The sequence below is a fragment of the Heterodontus francisci genome, unplaced genomic scaffold (genome assembly GCF_036365525.1).
Source record: "Heterodontus francisci isolate sHetFra1 unplaced genomic scaffold, sHetFra1.hap1 HAP1_SCAFFOLD_43, whole genome shotgun sequence".
NCBI lineage: Eukaryota > Metazoa > Chordata > Chondrichthyes > Heterodontiformes > Heterodontidae > Heterodontus > Heterodontus francisci.
Genome location: NW_027141852.1, coordinates 3,701,259 through 3,718,789, shown reverse-complemented (window position 1 = coordinate 3,718,789; position 17,531 = coordinate 3,701,259). Strand labels below are relative to the sequence as shown.

The following is a 17,531-nucleotide window of genomic DNA, read 5'->3' as shown; positions in this document are numbered from 1 at the left end:
ATATTGTATCCAGTCTTGGTCTCCTCACATGATGGGTGATATTGAGGCTTTGGAAAGGGTACAGAGGAGAGACATTCGACAAATTCCCAGTATAAGACATCTTGGTTATCAAGTTAGACTAAAAGAGTTGGGACCCTACACCTTAGAGAAACCTAGACTGAGGGGTGATCCGATTGAGGTTCATAAATAATGAAGGGTCCAATTTAGCATGGGAGAGGAGTCATAACTTTATATTGGAAAAGGCCAGATGGCAACCGGATCACATTAAATTTCATTTTCAGTGATGGGTTGATGTACCAGGATGGCCGAGTGGTTAAGGCGTTGGACTTAAGATCCAATGGACATGTGTCTGCGTGGGTTCAAACCCCCCTCCTGGTATCTGTGCTTACCAAATGTTACTTATTCTTTCCCTGACTTTTGCCTTGCACCATCATCTCTTCTGTCATTTAATCACTCTTGCCTTCCAACTGATCACAGCTTCCTATTATTTGATCTGCCCCAGCACCGTTCCTTGGCTCTGCGCTTGCTTATAAACTGATAAATCTTTAACTTAATCTCCTCTGTACCCTGACAATGACCTTCTCATCCTTCCTGGATTGTGGTTCCTCACAGGATCCGCTGCCTCTCCGACTCCCCTCCAGGTAACTGAAGGCCCTGAGCCTTGGTCTCGCTTTATACGCTAGCTGGTAGTTGATTCCTTGCAGGTCTGCCACCGCTCAGGAGAAGCTCAAGACCCAGATCAAGCAAAGTATCAAGAGGAATGTGAACAAAGGCTCCCTGGTGCAGAGCAAGGGACAGGGAGCCTCCGGCTCCTTCAAAACCAGCAAGAAGGAAAACCCAGGGAAAAGTGGGAAAGAAGGTGAAGAAACCAGCAGCCAAGAAATCTTTAGTGAAGAAACCAGCAGACAAGAAATCTTCAGTGAAGAAACCAGCAGACAAGAAATCTTTAGTGAAGAAACCAGCAGACAAGAAAGTGACAACAAAGAAAGTAACAGCCAAGAAAACGAGCAGCAAGGCGGCGGCAACGCCAAATAAGGCGGTGAAGAAAGCAGCGCTTCAGAAAAAGTCTCCTGCGAAGAAGGTCAAAAAAGGCAAGAGTGCGGCGGGCGGAAAGGCGCTGAAGAAAGTGCAGACATGGAAGAGCAAGGTCAAGCCGAAAGCAGCGAAGTCTCAGAAAGCAGGGTCTGGAAAGAAGTGAAAGCGCGGGAAACTTGTAAACATCTGAACACAAAGGCTCTTCTCAGAGCCACCCACATCTCTCAGGAAAGAGCTGATCCCCTGATCAAATGATCCCTGTCCAGGCCCCGCCTGCAGATTCCACATGGAAATGATTTGGAGTAAATCCAGGATCCCTGGTGACTCCCCTCCACCCAGCCCTTTCCCCACTCTCTGTCATAAAACAGAGGGATGTCCGGCCCTCACTCTAACGGGGGATGTGTTCGGTGCAGTCTCAGTTCACAAATTCAGGGGGAGAGTTTGTAAGACAGTAACACTGGCGGAGAAACCCCACCTCACAACTCAAACCCCAACACATGAGTTTCTCCAATTCAGCTGGAGTCGGGTGACAACAGGAGCTGGGATAGGCTGTGATCGGGAATGTTAGGAATGGATTTGTTCAGGGAGGAACGTACCTGGAATCTCCGAAAATAATAGTTCCTTATTTCCCCAGATGACGCATTCTGCAGTGAGAATGAAAAGTCTCTTCACTGCTTCACATTTACTAATTGTTTGGTTCGAGATGAATAATGAGTCAGAGAGTAATGACAGGATCTGAAGCTTCTCTCACACCAGCCCTTGAATGACTCAGTGTGAAGTGTCCAATGTGTGAAGCTACTGCCAGGGTTTGTCAATCTGAACAGTTTCAGCTCAGTTACTGGGGGCCTGGAATCCCCGCAGTTTGACTCTGTCTCTGATTGGTCACCCGCTTCTCAATCCAATTCTTAACCAATAGGAGAATCACATATAAGTAAATAGAAGTTCTCATTGGCTTATATTTTCCAATTGGAAAAAGCCTGGCAATTCCAGAGCAGGAAGGAATTGAAGTGATGGAAAATTTCAATTTTCAGGCAACAATTTTAAAACCTCTCATTTTATGTTCTGTTTTACTGTATTTACCGTCACAAAATCCTGACGCGATTTTAGGAATCGTTTTCATTTGTCAATCTGTTAACTGTAAGCGGCGGGAGGAAGGTCCAGTTCAGCAATTTAAAACGGGACAAATATCAGCTTCCACTCTGTAAAAGGAACAAATTAGCGACTAACCGCTTCTCACAGGCTTCTCGAGGACTGACAGAAACGAGCGGTTTCAGATCCTTTCTCCTGAAAGAGGCGGATAATGCTGCAGGGAGCAATGAACTGCCCTTCACTTTCTGGCTGCTAATACACCCCTGACTTTAAACAGTTCAAACAGCGACTGATGCTTCTGCCGGAAAATGAGCAGATTCACCAGAATGATCCCGGTCCATCATGGCCAAAGACATCCAGCTGGCCCGCCGCATCCGCGGGGAACGCACCTAAAACCCAGCTTCAGTAACAAGTGTAACAAGGGCTCTTTTCAGAGCCACCAAATCAGCAAAGGAAAGAGCTGCCATCTCTGTTCATCATCAAACCCATTAGATTGGAGGGGCGGCCACATGGTTTCTGTTTTGTCACATCACTTTCCCGAAAGGCCTGTAGGACTGAGAGCTGATCTGGAATTTAGAAAGCAGCATTACCGGAGACTCATTGCTGCTCAGCACAATCTCAACCCCGCTCCTGGGATCCGTTAGCTGGCATTTGGGGAAAAGAAATGGATCCCAGTTTTATTTGGAAGGCATTAATGGAGCCGGGTCCGTTCACATGAGGGTTATTTACAAACATTACCCAATAAGTTCACTAATATTTGAATCCATTGGAGATTAGTACACAGGATATGTAAGGCAGCTCGGTCACTCTGACTGAAACCGCCAGTTCCCCGGGGTTGCAGGCCCTGACACTGCAGGGAGAGAATCCCCGACTCTATCCCGCTGCCGGATGAAACAGACAGCTCTGTGTCCGGAGAATAGGGAGGGCCGGGGGGAAGGCACATATTAAAGCGCTGCAATGGACTCAGCTCCTGTGTGTGAACAACTCTCACTGATTCCGTCCTCTGGGAACAGTGCGTTCTAAACAGATCAGGTTAGGAGAGAAACACACAGCCCGAGAATGGCCTCTTTCTTCCTGCATTTACTCTGTTCTGGGAGCAGATTCTCATTGAGAAGCGTCGCTCAGATCACCAGAGAGAAAAAAAAGACACAATTCAAACTGTCCAAATGAAAAACAGAGAATTAACCCGGACACTTCCATTATTAAATTAATTCATCAGCTCCGAACCAGTTCCGGTTAATGTACCGGGATAATCTCGGGATTTATCAAATCGAAGGCAGCGGGATTGATTAAATTGTTGATTCTGACACCCTGTAGTTCAGTTCTTCACTTAACTAGAGGGGAAGATGTGTGAGCAGAGAAACAGAGCAAAATCCAGAGAGGGAACTGAAAACACACCTGGACAGATGTGAAACAGGTCAATCCACTGTGACAATAACTCCATCTCTGACTCCTTCCTGACAGTAACCAGTCCTTTCACAGAGACTGTGAGTGGCTCTGAAAAGAGCCTTTGGTTTATTAGATGACATTTTGGCAGCTTTACCTTTTCTGGGAGCTCTTGAGTGCTGGTTTTCTTGGGCAGCAGCACGGCCTGCATATTAGGCAGCACCCCGCCATGAGCGATAGTCACCCCTCCCAGCAGCTTGTTGAGCTCCTCGTCGTTGCGGACGGCCAGCTGCAGGTGTCTGGGGATGATGCGGGTCTTCTTGTTGTCCCGGGCCGCGTTACCGGCCAGCTCGAGGATTTCAGCGGTCAGATACTCGAGCACAGCAGCCAGATCGACCGGGGCTCCGGCACCCACACGCTCAGCATAGTTACCCTTTCTCAGGAGCCTGTGAACACTGCCCACCGGGAACTGCAGTCCAGCCCGGGAGGAGCGAGACTTGGCCTTGGCCCGAGCTTTCCCGCCGGTCTTTCCTCTTCCAGCCATTTCCACAATCTCACAAATACTTTCACAAAGAATGAATAATTTCCTTAGCATTAATTGTATATCACCGGCAGTCAGGATGGCCGAGCGGTCTAAGGCGCTGCGTTCAGGTCGCAGTCTCCATTGGAGGCGTGGGTTCGAATCCCACTTCTGACAAGTTGTGTTTTGACTGAACTGGAGGCGTTTGGGAGCAGCGGTAAAAAGCAAAGAAAAAGCAGGAAAGAACATGGGAAAACAAAATAACAATGGACCCAAAGATGTTGCATGAAAACATTAGAGTTCGAGGCAACGAAGCAAACAGCAGGGCACAGAAAAGATCAAAAATGTAACCTTTGTATCGGGGTGGAATATGTTGCCAATATCCTTCATGAATACTTTACTGTCTTCTCGAATGAGAGGGTGATGCAGATATTGTTATTAAGGAGTAGGAGTGTGAAGTCTTGGACGTGATAACTTAAGGAGAGAGGAAGTCTTAATGGGATGAGCATCCTTGAATGTGGATAAATCACCAGGACCAGATGAAATGTACCCCAGGCTGTTGAAAGAAGCCAGGGAAGAAATAGTGGAAGATCTGACTATCATTTTCCAATCCCTCACTGAATACAGGTGTGGTGCCAGAGGATTGGAGGTCTTGTAACGTTGCAATAAAAGCAAAATACGAGGCAGATCAAGCATGGCTGATCCTTTCGAGTAGAGAAACAGGGCTGAATTCCCTGAACCAGTGCTACAGCTTTCAGAATAGAAGGAGCCTATACACACCTGATGGGTTCCACTTAAACAAAAGAGCTGGAGGTGTTGACGGTCAGAACAGATAAAATGTGGAGGAGTGTTTGAAGCAGATGCTGTGTGGTTACTGTAGTTGTACTATGGAGTTATTTCAAGGAGGTGATTCTGAATGTCATGGATCAACGTGGACCCGTCCAAGGCAAAGGTTCCAAGCTTCCCTGTGGTCCAGCCTGGTTGAATGGAACTGAAGCAAACAAATCATACAGAAGTGGAAAAGAAATATAAGGCCATGAAAGCACAGAATTCAGATGGATGCAATACCAGATGGTATGGCAAGAGTGTAAAACAGCAACAGACTGGTGAATAAAACTTTCCCATTGAATGAGACAAGAGAAGAGAAGGGTAATAATAGTGTCAGGTGAGTTGTGACACTATTCACATTCCACCTTGATCTGAATAGGACTGTTGAAGGGAGTGATTGAGAAGAATAGAGGAGAAATGAAAAGAAAGGAGAAATAAACAAAAGGTCTTTTGATTTTAGAATGCTTGTTTTTGGAAATGACAGACTGTAAAGTGTGCGTGTCAGAAGATATAGAGCGAAGTTGGGTATGACAAGATCACAGGAAAGTTGTGCCCTGAGGCAAGGTGTGTGTTGACAGGAAAGCTGCTTTCTTTTGCACAAAATGTAATTTATTCATATAATTTCTGCAATTACATTGCAAAGCAGTTCAAATTTAATATTACATAAGGTACAATACAGATCAGTGTCCTTCAATAATGTACATGATGTATCTCACTATCCCTGCCTGCACAGGTTATATTTACAGTATTTACATTATACATCAAACATTCTCTGGTGCAAACAGTCCGAGGGGTTTTACACGGGTTCCAGCCCCTCACTGTACTATGGCCTACTAGGGCCTCAGACTGCATCCTTTCCCCATTGAGTCTCCATGGTGGCTTCCCCAAGCTTTAATGCCGTCCCACAGCACATAGTCTTGGACGTTGCAATGTGCCAGTCTGCAACACGCGGTCATGGACAGCTCTTTGCACTGGAATACCTGTCCCACGGCCGGGCTCGTTCTTAACAGAGATCATTTCAAATGAACATTTCCTAAATCCGTGCTTTCTCTCTCGCAATAAAGAGAACAGGATGTCTAGCAGATTCAGTGTGAGACAATAACACTGCCGGGTAAAGGCCGCTTTCCAACTCCAATCTTAACACAGGAGATTCCCCAAGCAGCTGCAGTCAGGTGCTGTAAACTGCTGGAAGCGGATGTGTGTGGAAATGGTGATGTTACTGAGGAGGTTTCTTGTTATCGAATGGACTGTGTTTAGGTGGGAATATTACTGAGCGTTAATTGCATCGGGACCATATTTAAAAGCTCCGGCTTTCTGGAAAGCCTTGACTATGAAGACCGAGTCTGGAAGGCTTTGTGTGGAGAGCTGGGTTTCGGTTCCACTGTTAATAAAGGGTTTGAAATTGGCAGCCCGGAGGAAACTGGAGGTGGAGCTGAAAGATGAGGAACCGTTCTCTCTCTGTCTGTCACTCTGGGTGTCTCCTCCATCTAGCTCTCTGTTTAATCTTCACTCTTGTCTCCTCCCCTCCCTGCTCTCACTCTGCCTTTCTCAGCCAGGTCCGGGTGGCCTGTAAAAAAAGGAGCCTGACGGAATCAGTCTCTTTTATTGTGCACTGATTTGAGGCAAGAATCAACATGTCTGGCAGTAAAAAAGAGTATGCTCCAGGCTGGCAGGATGTTAGAATCCATGAGGAAAGGCATCATCACCCTCATCGACAAGCGGAAGGGGGAGCGGACAGAAATAAGAAATTGGTGGCCCATCTCACTGCTTAATGCTGACGATAAGATTCTGTTCAAAGTCATAGCCAGTCGATTCAAGTCTGCTCTGGAGTTGGTGATTCACCCTGATCAGACCTATACTATACCAGGCAGGACAATCTCTGATAGCATTGCGCTACTCAGGGATATGATCACCTATGTACGGGACAGGAGGGTGGACACCTGCCTCATCAGCCTGGACCAGGAGAAGGCTTTTGACAGGATATCGCACACTTACATGATGGATGTGCATTCCAAAATGGGGTTTGGGGAGGGAATCTGCAATTGGGTCAAACTACTCTACACAAACATCAGGAGTGCAGTCTCAATCAATGGGTGGGAATCAGAAAGTTTCCCGATCCAATCTGGAGTCAGATAGGGCTGTCCTCTCTCCCCTGTCTTGTTTGTTTGCAGTATTGAACCCTTTGCTGAGTCTATTAGGAAGAATGCGAGCATCAGAGGGGTGACAATCCCAGGCAGCGGAGGCACTCAGGTTAAAACCTCCCTGTACATGGATGACGTCGCCGTTTTATGCTCGGATCCACTGTCTGTGCGCAGACTGATGAGCATCTGCGACCAGCTCGAACTGGCCTTGGGAGCCAATGTTAAACACGGCAAGAGCAAGGCCATGTTCTTTGGGAACTGGGCTGACCGATCCTTTGTCCCCTTCACCGTTAGGTCAGACTACCTGAAGGTGCTGGGGATATGGTTTGTAAGGGCTGGGACGTGCACCAAAACCTGGAAGGAGCGAGTAGCCAGGGTACAACATAAGCTGAGCATGTGGGAGCAGCGATCTCTCTCCATTATGGGTAAGAACCTGGTCATCAAGGGCGAGGTGCTCACATTGCTGTACGTGGTGCTGGTCTGGCCCATACCGCATTCCTGCGCTGTGGCGATCACCTGAGCCATTTTCCGCTTCATCTGGGGATCCAAAATGTTCCAAGTCCGGAGGGACACGATGTTCAAACCTCTGGATAAGGGCGGGAAAAATGTACCCAACGTCGCCCTCATCCTTCTGGCTACCTTTGTGTGTGTAGATCCCCAGTTTGCAAACTTCAAGTGTCACTACGTGCTGAGGTTCTATCTGTCCCCGGTGTTGCAAAGGATGGGCCTGGTCATATTGCCGCGGAATGCTCCATCCAGTTGGACTATGCCATACTGCCTATCCTTCATGGAAAAGTTTCTGTGGAAAAACACCTTTGACCACCAATCCATCAGGCAGTGGTCTGCACGGAATATCCTCAAGGCCCTACGGGAAAAGGAGATGGTGGATCCTGTCGGATGGTCCCCTGAGCAGAAGTCCAAAGTCATTTGGCAGAATGCCTCATCACCAGAACTTTCAAACAAGCACCAAAATGTAGCCTGGCTGATGATGAGAAGAGCCCTCCCCGTCAGATCCTTCCTGCACACCCGAAGTCTCACCCCATCCACAGGCGGCCCTCGAGGTGGCTGTGGTGGAAAAGAGACGTTGCCCACCTCTTTCTGGAATGTGTCTTTGCAAAGCAGGTGTGGAAGAGATGCAGTGGTTTTTGTCGAGGTTCATCCCAAGCAGCTCTGTAGCACAGGAGTCTGTGCTCTGTGGGCTGTTCCCAGGGACGCACACCGAGATAAACATCAACTGTTGCTGGAGGACTATCAATTCGTTGAAAGACGCTCTTTGGTCTGCCCGAAACTTGCTGGTCTTCCAGTGCAAAGAGTTGTCCACGACCGAATGTTGCAGACTGACACATTCCAAAGTCCAGGACTAAGTGCTGAGGGACGCACTAAAGCTTGGGGCAGCTGCAGCAAAGGCTCAATGTGGAAAGACCACTGTGTAAGGTCCCCTCACCAAGCTGAACTGAGGGGCTGGATCCATGGGAAACCACTCGAACTGTAGCCAGAAAATATTTGTTTGCTGTAAAATGTACATGGCATGACAATGAAATGGAAGGGTTGTGAGGCAACTCACTCCTGTATTGAAGGAAACTGATCTCCTTAGCACTCTCTGTATTGTTTGACTTGGTGCTTTTTGGAACTGTTTTGTAATGTATTTTTTTTTACAGATTTTTATGAATAAAGTATATTTTGGAAATTAATAAAAGAAAGTCTGGCAGAGGTAAAGGAGGGAAAGGACTGGGCAAAGGCGGAGCAAAGCGGCACCGCAAAGTGCTTCGTGATAATATCCAGGGCATCACCAAACCAGCAATCCGCCGCCTGGCTCGCCGTGGCGGGGTCAAGCGGATCTCGGGTTTGATCGATGAAGAGACTCGCGGGGTGTTGAAGGTTTTCCTGGAGAATGTGATCAGGGATGCGGTCACCTACACTGAACACGCCAAGCGCAAGACGGTCACTGCCATGGATGTGGTGTACGCTCTGAAACGGCAGGGCCGCACTCTCTACGAATTCAGCGGCTGAACAACTCGACCCTTTCCAGCAAACACAACAAAGGCTCTTCTCAGAGCCACCCACCGCCTCACAGAGAGAGCAGTGACCTGGAAACGGGAGCTGGGATAGGCTGTTTAGAACTGTCTGGAATAAATCTGTGCTGTGTTCGAGATGCAAAACTAGATTCCCCAAATTTGACATTTCATTTGTAGCAAGGATATGCAGTGGATTTGATTTTCTGAACGGGCTGTGTAAACAGTGCCCGAGGCTCTGCAGTTAGTTATTTCTCCAGTCGACACATGCCCTCAGTGAAAAGCCACATCACTCCTCCAGAATCACTCATTGTTTTCATAGAATTTCAAAATGATTTCGCTGCAATGAGGGAATCCGGGAGTTTTGCAGCAGCCATCGCTGGAACCAGACCCACTTGTGATGTTATTTCCAACGAGACAGTGTTTCCTGCACTGAAACTGACAGGGTTTGTGAAACTGATCAGTTTCAGCTCAGTCATTCAGGGACCTGGAATTCCCGCAGTTTGAGCCCGCGCTATCCAGAGCCCACTTCTGATTGGTCACCCTCTTCCCATTCGCATGTCTTAACCAATTGCCGAGCCTCGAATTAGAAAATACAGCAAATCATTGGCTTAAATTGTCGTCCTGGCAGAAAGGTTGAATTCAAAAAAGCCGCCAATTTCAGTGTTGGGCAGAATCGAATTACTCAACGAATCTCAATAACGAAATTGGCGGCACATTTTATACTTCCCCGATTTTCCTTTCCATCGATTGGGGTGCTAATTCACTCGGGTGCGTTTGCTAATACTAACTGTTATCCTCAGATCCATTTAACATTTCAGTAATCCTATTAAATACAAAAGGAATTTGATGATTGAATTTCCATTGGAAGATAGTGAATTAGTACCCCGATCGATGGAAAGGAAAATCGGGCAGAGGATAAAATGTGCTGCCAATTCGTTATTGTGATTTGTTTATATAACTGACCAGGACTGACTTCACCCGAACACAGCTACTAGCTCCCACCCCACTGACCGTTCTCCCCCCTCTGCAACTCGCTTTCTCCCCCTCCTCCCTACTGGTGAAATTCCGCACTCTGGCTGTTCGCTCTCCGCACCCCCACCCCCACCCTGTCCCAGCCCAGCCCACAGCTGCTAGCTCTGGCCGTGACACTCGCTCCCACATTTCTTCACCAGGCGCCACCTGTAGAAGCAGGAGGGCCGCAAGGGGTGACAGGGCGACGGAGGAGTGAGTGGCTGAGAGGAGGGAAGCGGCGCGGCCTGGAGCGAGTGGCCAGAGAGTGGGGTGGTGCGAAGCGAGGAACAACTGGCCAGGGGAGTGGGGGGGGTGGGGGAGCAGCGAGGTCTGGAGCGAGCGGCTGAGGGGGGGAATCGTCGAGGCCTGGAGTGAGTTGCCGAGGGGGAGAGCTACAGCTTCAAAATCTCCCATTCAGCCACTTCCTCCAGCCAAGTGGTGGGGGGATGGGGTGGCTAGATACCCAATGACGCTTTATCACGCATGCACGAAGATGGATTTGTTGCGGAAATGTGATGACGTTGGCGCTGCAAAATGACATCATCCCGTGCACGCGCCACTCAATCCTGGCAAGATGTCAAAAATCACTGTGATTTTTTTGGTTTTTTCAGTGCACTCCTCTTTCTTTAGTTGCCTCTTACCTTAATGTATTGAAGAAACATCTTTGGGTCCATTTTCATTTCACTTGTCAATATTCTTCCATGTTCTCCCTTCACCGCTGCTCCCAAATCCCTCCAGTTCAGTCAAAACACAACTTGGTAGATTTGGGATTTGAACACACGCCTCCAGAAAACACTACGACCTGAACACAGCCCTTTCGACCACTCGGGCATCTTGACTGTTTCAAGCTTATGACAAAAGCTGAGAAATTATCCATTCTTTGTGAAAGTATTTGTGAGATTGTGGAAATGTCTGGAAGAGGAAAGACCGGCAGGAAAGCTCGGTCCAAGGCCAAGTCTCGCTCCTCCCGGGCTGGACTGTAGTTCCCGGTGGGCCGTGTTCACAGGCTCCTGAGAAAGGGCAACTATGCTGAGCGTGTGGGTGCTGGAGCCCCGGTCTATCTTGCTGCTGTGCTCGAGTACCTGACCGCTGAAATCCTCGAGCTGGCCGGTAACGCGGCCCGGGACAACAAGAAGACCCGCATCATCCCCAGACACCTGCAGCTGGCCATCCGCAACAACGAGGAGCTCAACAAGCTGCTGGGAGACGTGACCATCGCTCAGGGCGGGGTGCTGCCTAATATCCAGGCCGTGCTGCTGCGCAAGGAAACCAGCGCTCAGAGCTCCCAGAAAAAGTAAAGCGGCCAAAATGACATCTAATAAACCAAAGGCTCTTTTCAGAGCCACCCACAGTCTCTGTGAAAGGGCTGGTTACTGTCAGGAGGGAGTCAGTGATGGAGTTATTGTCACAGTGGATTGACCTGTTGCACATCTGTCCAGCTGTGTTTTCATTTCGCTCTGTTTTTCTGCTCACACATCTCCCCCTCGAGTTAATTGCAGAACTGAACTACAGGGTGTAGAATCAACAATTCCCAGGAGCGGGGGGTGAGATTGTGCTGAGCAGCAATGAGCCTCCAGTAATGCTGCTTTCTAAATTCCAGATCAGCTCTCAGTCCAACAGGCCTTTCGTATTTTAAATATCACAACAGAGCTGAGCGGGGGTGAGCACAGCCTCAGCTGCACCGAGTCTCAGGGGCTCTCAGGACCCCAATCAGAGCCACCAGGCCTGGCGGGCGTGCAGCAAGGACCCGGGGGAGGGAGGGTGCACCATTAAAGTGATGGTGCAGCACCTCCCCCATCCTCGCCGCCACTTCCCGGTTTCTTCTCCCGTTTATCTCAACATTAAGAAGACGCTTTTGATCTGGACTACACTGGTTATAAAGTAAGACCCAACTTTGTCTCTGAAAGTGATGAATAGCAGCAACAACAGCAGAATCCAACCCCTGCAGTTACATGTGAACTTGCTGATGTTGCAGCAGATTGAATGACTGAGTGAATCCCTTCCCACACACATGGCAAGGGAACGGCCTCTCCCCAGAGTGAATGTGTTGGTGTTTCAGCAGATCATTACTGCTTTTCAAGCTCTTCTCACAGTCAGGACATTGAAAAGGTCTCTGATCAGTGTGAACAAGTTGATGTTCAGTGAGGTTGGATGACTGAGTGAACCCCTTCCCACACACGGAGCAGGTAAATGATCTCTCCCCAGTGTGAACTCACTGGTGTTTCAGCAGGTTGACTCTGGCTGGGTTCAGTACTACACTCACTGGTTCCTCTCTCTGTCTTCCCCTGAAGGTGCTGATTCTGACTGTATGTATGTGCTCTCTCCCCCTCCGACCCTCCCTGTCCAATGTAGTATCTCCCAGTTTTGGTGATGTGCTCTCCCTGACCTGTCTCCATTTCTCCTTCTTGTACAGACTTGCCCTGACTGTCACTATTTCATAGAATCATACAGCACAGAAGGAGGCCAATCGGTCTTTTGTGCCTGTGCTGAATCTGTGAAAAAAATGATGCAATTAGTCCAACCCACTGCCTATTTCCCCATAGTCCTGGAGAAATTCACTTTGAAATATTTGTCCAATTCCTTTATGAAAGTTATAATTGAATCTGTTTCCACCACCCTGTCAGACAATTCATTCCAAATTCGAATCAGTTACTGGGTAAAAAGATCTCTCCTCACCTCCCCTTGACATTTTTGGCCAACAATCCCAGCTTCACCACCCTGTCCAGAGAACTGAAACCCCTCATCTCTGGTATCATTCTCGTAAATCTCCTCCAAACTGTCTCAAAAGCTTTGATGTCCTTTCTGAAACCTGGTGCCCAGAACTGGACAGATCACTGTAGCTGAGATCTAGCCAGCGACGCCCACATCCCACGAACGGATAAAAAAACGCTCCCTGCTAAATCCCCAATTCTTATCCATTTACAGACGCTCCTTGCCCAGTCCCCAAATCTTATTCATTTAGAGACGCTCCCTGCCCAATCCCCAATTTCTATCCATTTACAGACGCTCTCTAACCAGTTGACCTTGCTGGCGGGCAGTTTCGGGAAGCCTCACAGGGAAAAGCTTCACCGCCACCCGCAGGGACACAAACGGGATTTTTCCATCCTATTGTGGCCTTGACGCCCTGCTCCAGCTGTGTGCACCCGCTACGGGCGCGGTCTCCCTGCACTTTGTGAATATTCCGCTCCAGCTGCAGATGGAGCTCAGCCACTACCGCGCCTGCTCCTTATCAGAGACAAGGCAAATTCTGGAGCGCAGAGCATTCTGGGTACCACAACTGTCATTAATGCCAATGTCTGACATGATAATCAGGTTTTATTTCCTACATTTCATTTCCTGGTATGTTAGTGCGTGTTTTCTTTTGTACCTGTCAGTGCCTGGGAGGAGAGAGTCAGCTTCACTTTGTAGCCGTGAATTTCTGGTGTGAGAATGTGGGTTCTTACTCTGTATGTTTCAGTTTTCGGTTTGTGACTGTTTCTGCTATTGCTATGTGAGTTAACTTTGTGGAAAGAGATGCAGTGGTTTTTGTCGATCTTCATCCCAAGCAGCTCGGTAACACAGGAGTCTGTGCTCTCCGGGCTATTCCCAGGGACGCACACCGAGACAAACATCAACTGCTGCTGGAGGACTATCAATTCGGTGAAAGACGCCCTTTGGTCTGCCCGAAACTTGCTGGTCTTCCAGCGAAAAGAGTTGTCCACCACCGAATGTTGCAGACTGGCACATTCCAAGGTCCAGGACTACGTGCTGAGGGACGCACTAAAGCTTGGGGCAGCCGCAGCAAAGGCTCAATGGGGAAAGACCACAGTGTAAGGTTCCCCCACCAAGCTGGACTGAGGGGCTGGATCCATGGGAAATCCCTCGAACTGTATCGGAGAAATTTTGTGTGCTGTAAATGTAAAAATGTATATGGCATGACAATGAAATGGAAGGGTTGTGAGGCAACTCATGATTGTACAGAAGGTAACTGATCACCTTTGCACTGTTTGTATTTTTTGACTTGATGCTGTTTTAAACTTTTTGGGAATGTAATTTTTACAGATTTTTGTGAATAAAGTATATTTTGGAAATAAAAGAAAATTTGAGTTTCACCACATATCTTTCAACAACATTATGTGAACATCAGCTTTTGTCCAGATCTATCAGTTTCTGATATAGAGTCATAGAGTTATACAGCACAGAAACAGGCCCTTCAGCCCATTGAGTCTGTGCTGGCCATCAAGCACCTAACTATTCTAATCCCATTTTCCAGTATTTGGCCCGTAGCCTTGTATGCTATAGCATTTCAAGTGCTCATCTAAATACTTCTTAAATGTTGTGAGGGTTCCGGCCTCTACCACCTCTTCAGGGAGTGCGTTCCAGATTCCAACCACCCTCTGGGTAAAATTTTTTTCCTCAAATCCCATCTAAACCTCCTGCCCCTTACCTTAAATCTATGCCACCTGGTTATTGACCCCTCCACTAAGGTAAAATGTTTCTTCCTATCTAACCCATCAATGCCCCTCATAATTTTGTAAACCTCAATCTTATCTTCCCTCAGCCTTCTCTGCTCTAAGGAAAACAACCCTAGCCTTTTCAGTCTCTCTTCATAGCTGAAATGCTCCAGCCCAGGCAACATCCTGGTGACTCTCTTCTGTACCCTCTCCAGTGCAATCACATCCTTCCTATAGTGTGGTGCCCAGAACAGGACACAGTACTCCAGCTGTGGCCTAACTAGCATTTTATACAGCTCCGTCATAACCTCCCTGCTCTTATATTCTTTGCCTCGGATGATCTATATTGGCCTGTAATCTAAGGCTTTCCTCCTCACTATTTACGACACCACCAATTTTCGTGTCATGTGTGAGAAAGGGTTTGATTCTATCCCTATCAGTATCCGTTACATGCATGTGTTTTTAATCTGCACCCCCTCTATTTTATTCTCTGTACTTGTCAGCCTCTTGTAGGTGAGTCTGTGTTTTGCTCTTTATCTCTCAGTCTTCGAAGTATGAGCCTGGGTTTGTACCTAATTTTCTTTGTACCTTGCAGGATGGATATTGAAGAGAGGTTTTTACACATTAAATGCCAAATCCTGATAAGTGATTTTTGGGTTTCACACAGTATCTGTCAGTTTCTTGTCTAGGACTGTTGGTTTTACTCTGTCCCTGGCATTTGCTGGTTTGTTAGTGTGGGGCTTACACTGTACCTGTCAGTTTCTCATATGTGAGTGTTGGTTTCACTTTGTATAGAATCATAGATCACAGAATACTTACAGCACAAAAGGAGGGATTCAGCTCAGCGTGCTTGGGCTGCCTCTCTGCACAAGCAACTCAGCTCATGCCACATCCTCATGTATTCCATGAAAACCTGAATTATTTTTCCCTTCAGATAATTATCATATATCCTTTTGAAAGCTATGGTTGAATCTTCCTCCGTCACACTCTCAGGCAGTACATATCAGATCTTAACCATTTGCTGCATAAAAAAGGTTTTTCCTCATGTTGCCTTTGGTTCTTTTCCCATTCACCTTAAATCGGTGTCCTCTGCTTACTCAGCCATGAGTAATATTTCCCATTGCTTTCTCAGCACTTATGAATTTTGAGGTGGGAGACAGCCAGAAGTCCCACTGAGCTGCACTGACCCCCAGCTGAAAAAGAAATGAGATAAAGTTCAATCTTTCACAGCGAGATGCTGCAGAGAGTTAAGAGTCCCGAATGAAAGAGAGCGTTTCTCATACTGTTGTCGAATTTCATTTCAAACACTCCTTGTACTCTCTGCTAATGAAGCCTAAAAAATGGAAAAACTAAATGGCGCTCAAACTCACAACCCTGAGATTAAAAGTCCCATGATCGACAGACTGAACTGAATATGTCACTTCTACTGTACCTCTGTTTGGATGGATGCAACTGTATGCTCCAATGCAAGGGCAGTTTTCAAATCCTCCCATGGGTCCACACGTCAGACTAAGTTCCATGTTGTGAACTCAAGCAAAGGAAATCTGCTCACTTCCAAAACTATCAGCAAATTGAAGCTGATTACGATCAACATCATCAGAGGTCAGAACTACCTGGTGAAAGAAGACTCCCTGAAGAAGGATCCACAATTATTCAAAGGCATCGACAAAGTGAAAAACAAGAAAATCGATGAGTCAATCCAAGCTAAACAGAAACACTGAAGAATTCCATTCCAGACCAGAACACAATTAGAGGCATTTTTTGTATTCAAAGCTGGGCATCAGTATTTAATAGCTGACATATAATTTTGAATATATTTGAATTTCTTTATTCATTTGGCACTGCTGAACATGAAGCAGTCTTAAATCATTTAATTTTTTTTTGTAAAATCTGACTTACCAGATTAAAATATTAGATCAAGGGAGAAATGTCAAAGATTACTGGACCAGTAATCCAGAGGCCTGGACTCAAGATCCAGTGACAGCCAGGACGTCAAGGCGGGAAACACTCCGCACTAGTCTGCAGTGAGCGATTCCATCGAAGGTAGAGCACAATCTCTTTAATATAAGAATGTATATTTTATAATAATTAATCACTCAAGACCTTCCTGGTCTCTGCATCTCAGCTGCTCTCTGGATAAACTTGCAGAAAGTATTTCAACCTGTAAAGCAGGAGTCGAGGGAATGTATAATGATATTTTCTCGCCTTCGGGCAATATTTTAATCAATACAGTGTGGGACAACCTGTCTGGGCACAACTCCATGAGTTTCTCTTTAACTAGTGACCTCACAATCACTAACTTCTATGGTAACAATCTTCAGCTCATCACCTCCGGTACGTAGCTCTAATCTTAATGTACATTTAAACAACCTTTCAAGTCCACTTACAGTTTTTGTTGCCTTACCTGCACAAGCTTAAAAAGTGAAAAACTGAAGCAAGTTTAACTGAACATTCTGGTGGTCAGTTCGGGCACGGGGAAAAATGAAAGGATTCGGACCAGGTCGGATGTGGTGCTGTCAGGCTTGGGTCGGGTTTCATTTGCTGACCCGAGCAGGCCTTTAGTTACTGTTGCAACCTTATATTCCCACTTGACAATCTGCATATTTTGTTCATTTCAATGTTGTCGACAAGCTCTTTGAATCCAGTTCCCCGGTCCTCAAGCAGGCTGAGTTTGGAAATCGATTCCGCTTTCTGGAAGGCTGAAAGCAATCGATGACCTTAAACTAAAAATGGCAACAGAGAAGGGCTCGTCTGGGATTTGAACCCAGGACCTCTCACATATTAATCACTTATATACCCAAAGCGAGAATCATACCCCTAGACCAACGAGCCACCGTTGGCATGGCTTTTATTCACTCCTGTGGAATTTCACTGGCACCCACAGCCGATCATGCATTTTTTTCAGATCAAAACAATATCCTACAAAGCTGAAATAAAAACAGAAAGTGCTGGAAATACTCAGCACCTCTGACAGCATCTGTGGAGAGAGAAACAGAGTTAACATTTCAGGGTTTTCACCTTTTGTTTGAGCCATCTTTTCAGACTGCTTCTGTCCATCCAATCTCACTTTTTA

General features: G+C 46.9%; 3 non-coding genes across 3 annotated transcripts; 2 read left to right on the top strand and 1 right to left on the bottom strand.

Moving 5' to 3' along the window:
- The first annotated feature begins 295 nt into the window (after positions 1–295).
- Positions 296–378, top strand: trnal-uaa (transfer RNA leucine (anticodon UAA)). The gene has a single exon. It is a non-coding gene; the product is annotated as a tRNA-Leu (tRNA).
- Positions 379–4,124: 3,746 nt separating this feature from the next.
- On the top strand, positions 4,125–4,207 carry trnal-cag (transfer RNA leucine (anticodon CAG)). Its single transcript has one exon. It is a non-coding gene; the product is annotated as a tRNA-Leu (tRNA).
- Positions 4,208–17,201: 12,994 nt separating this feature from the next.
- trnap-ugg (transfer RNA proline (anticodon UGG)) lies at positions 17,202–17,290 on the bottom strand. The gene is given in 2 exon segments: positions 17,202–17,237; positions 17,255–17,290. It is a non-coding gene; the product is annotated as a tRNA-Pro (tRNA).
- Between the last annotated feature and the right edge of the window lie 241 nt (positions 17,291–17,531).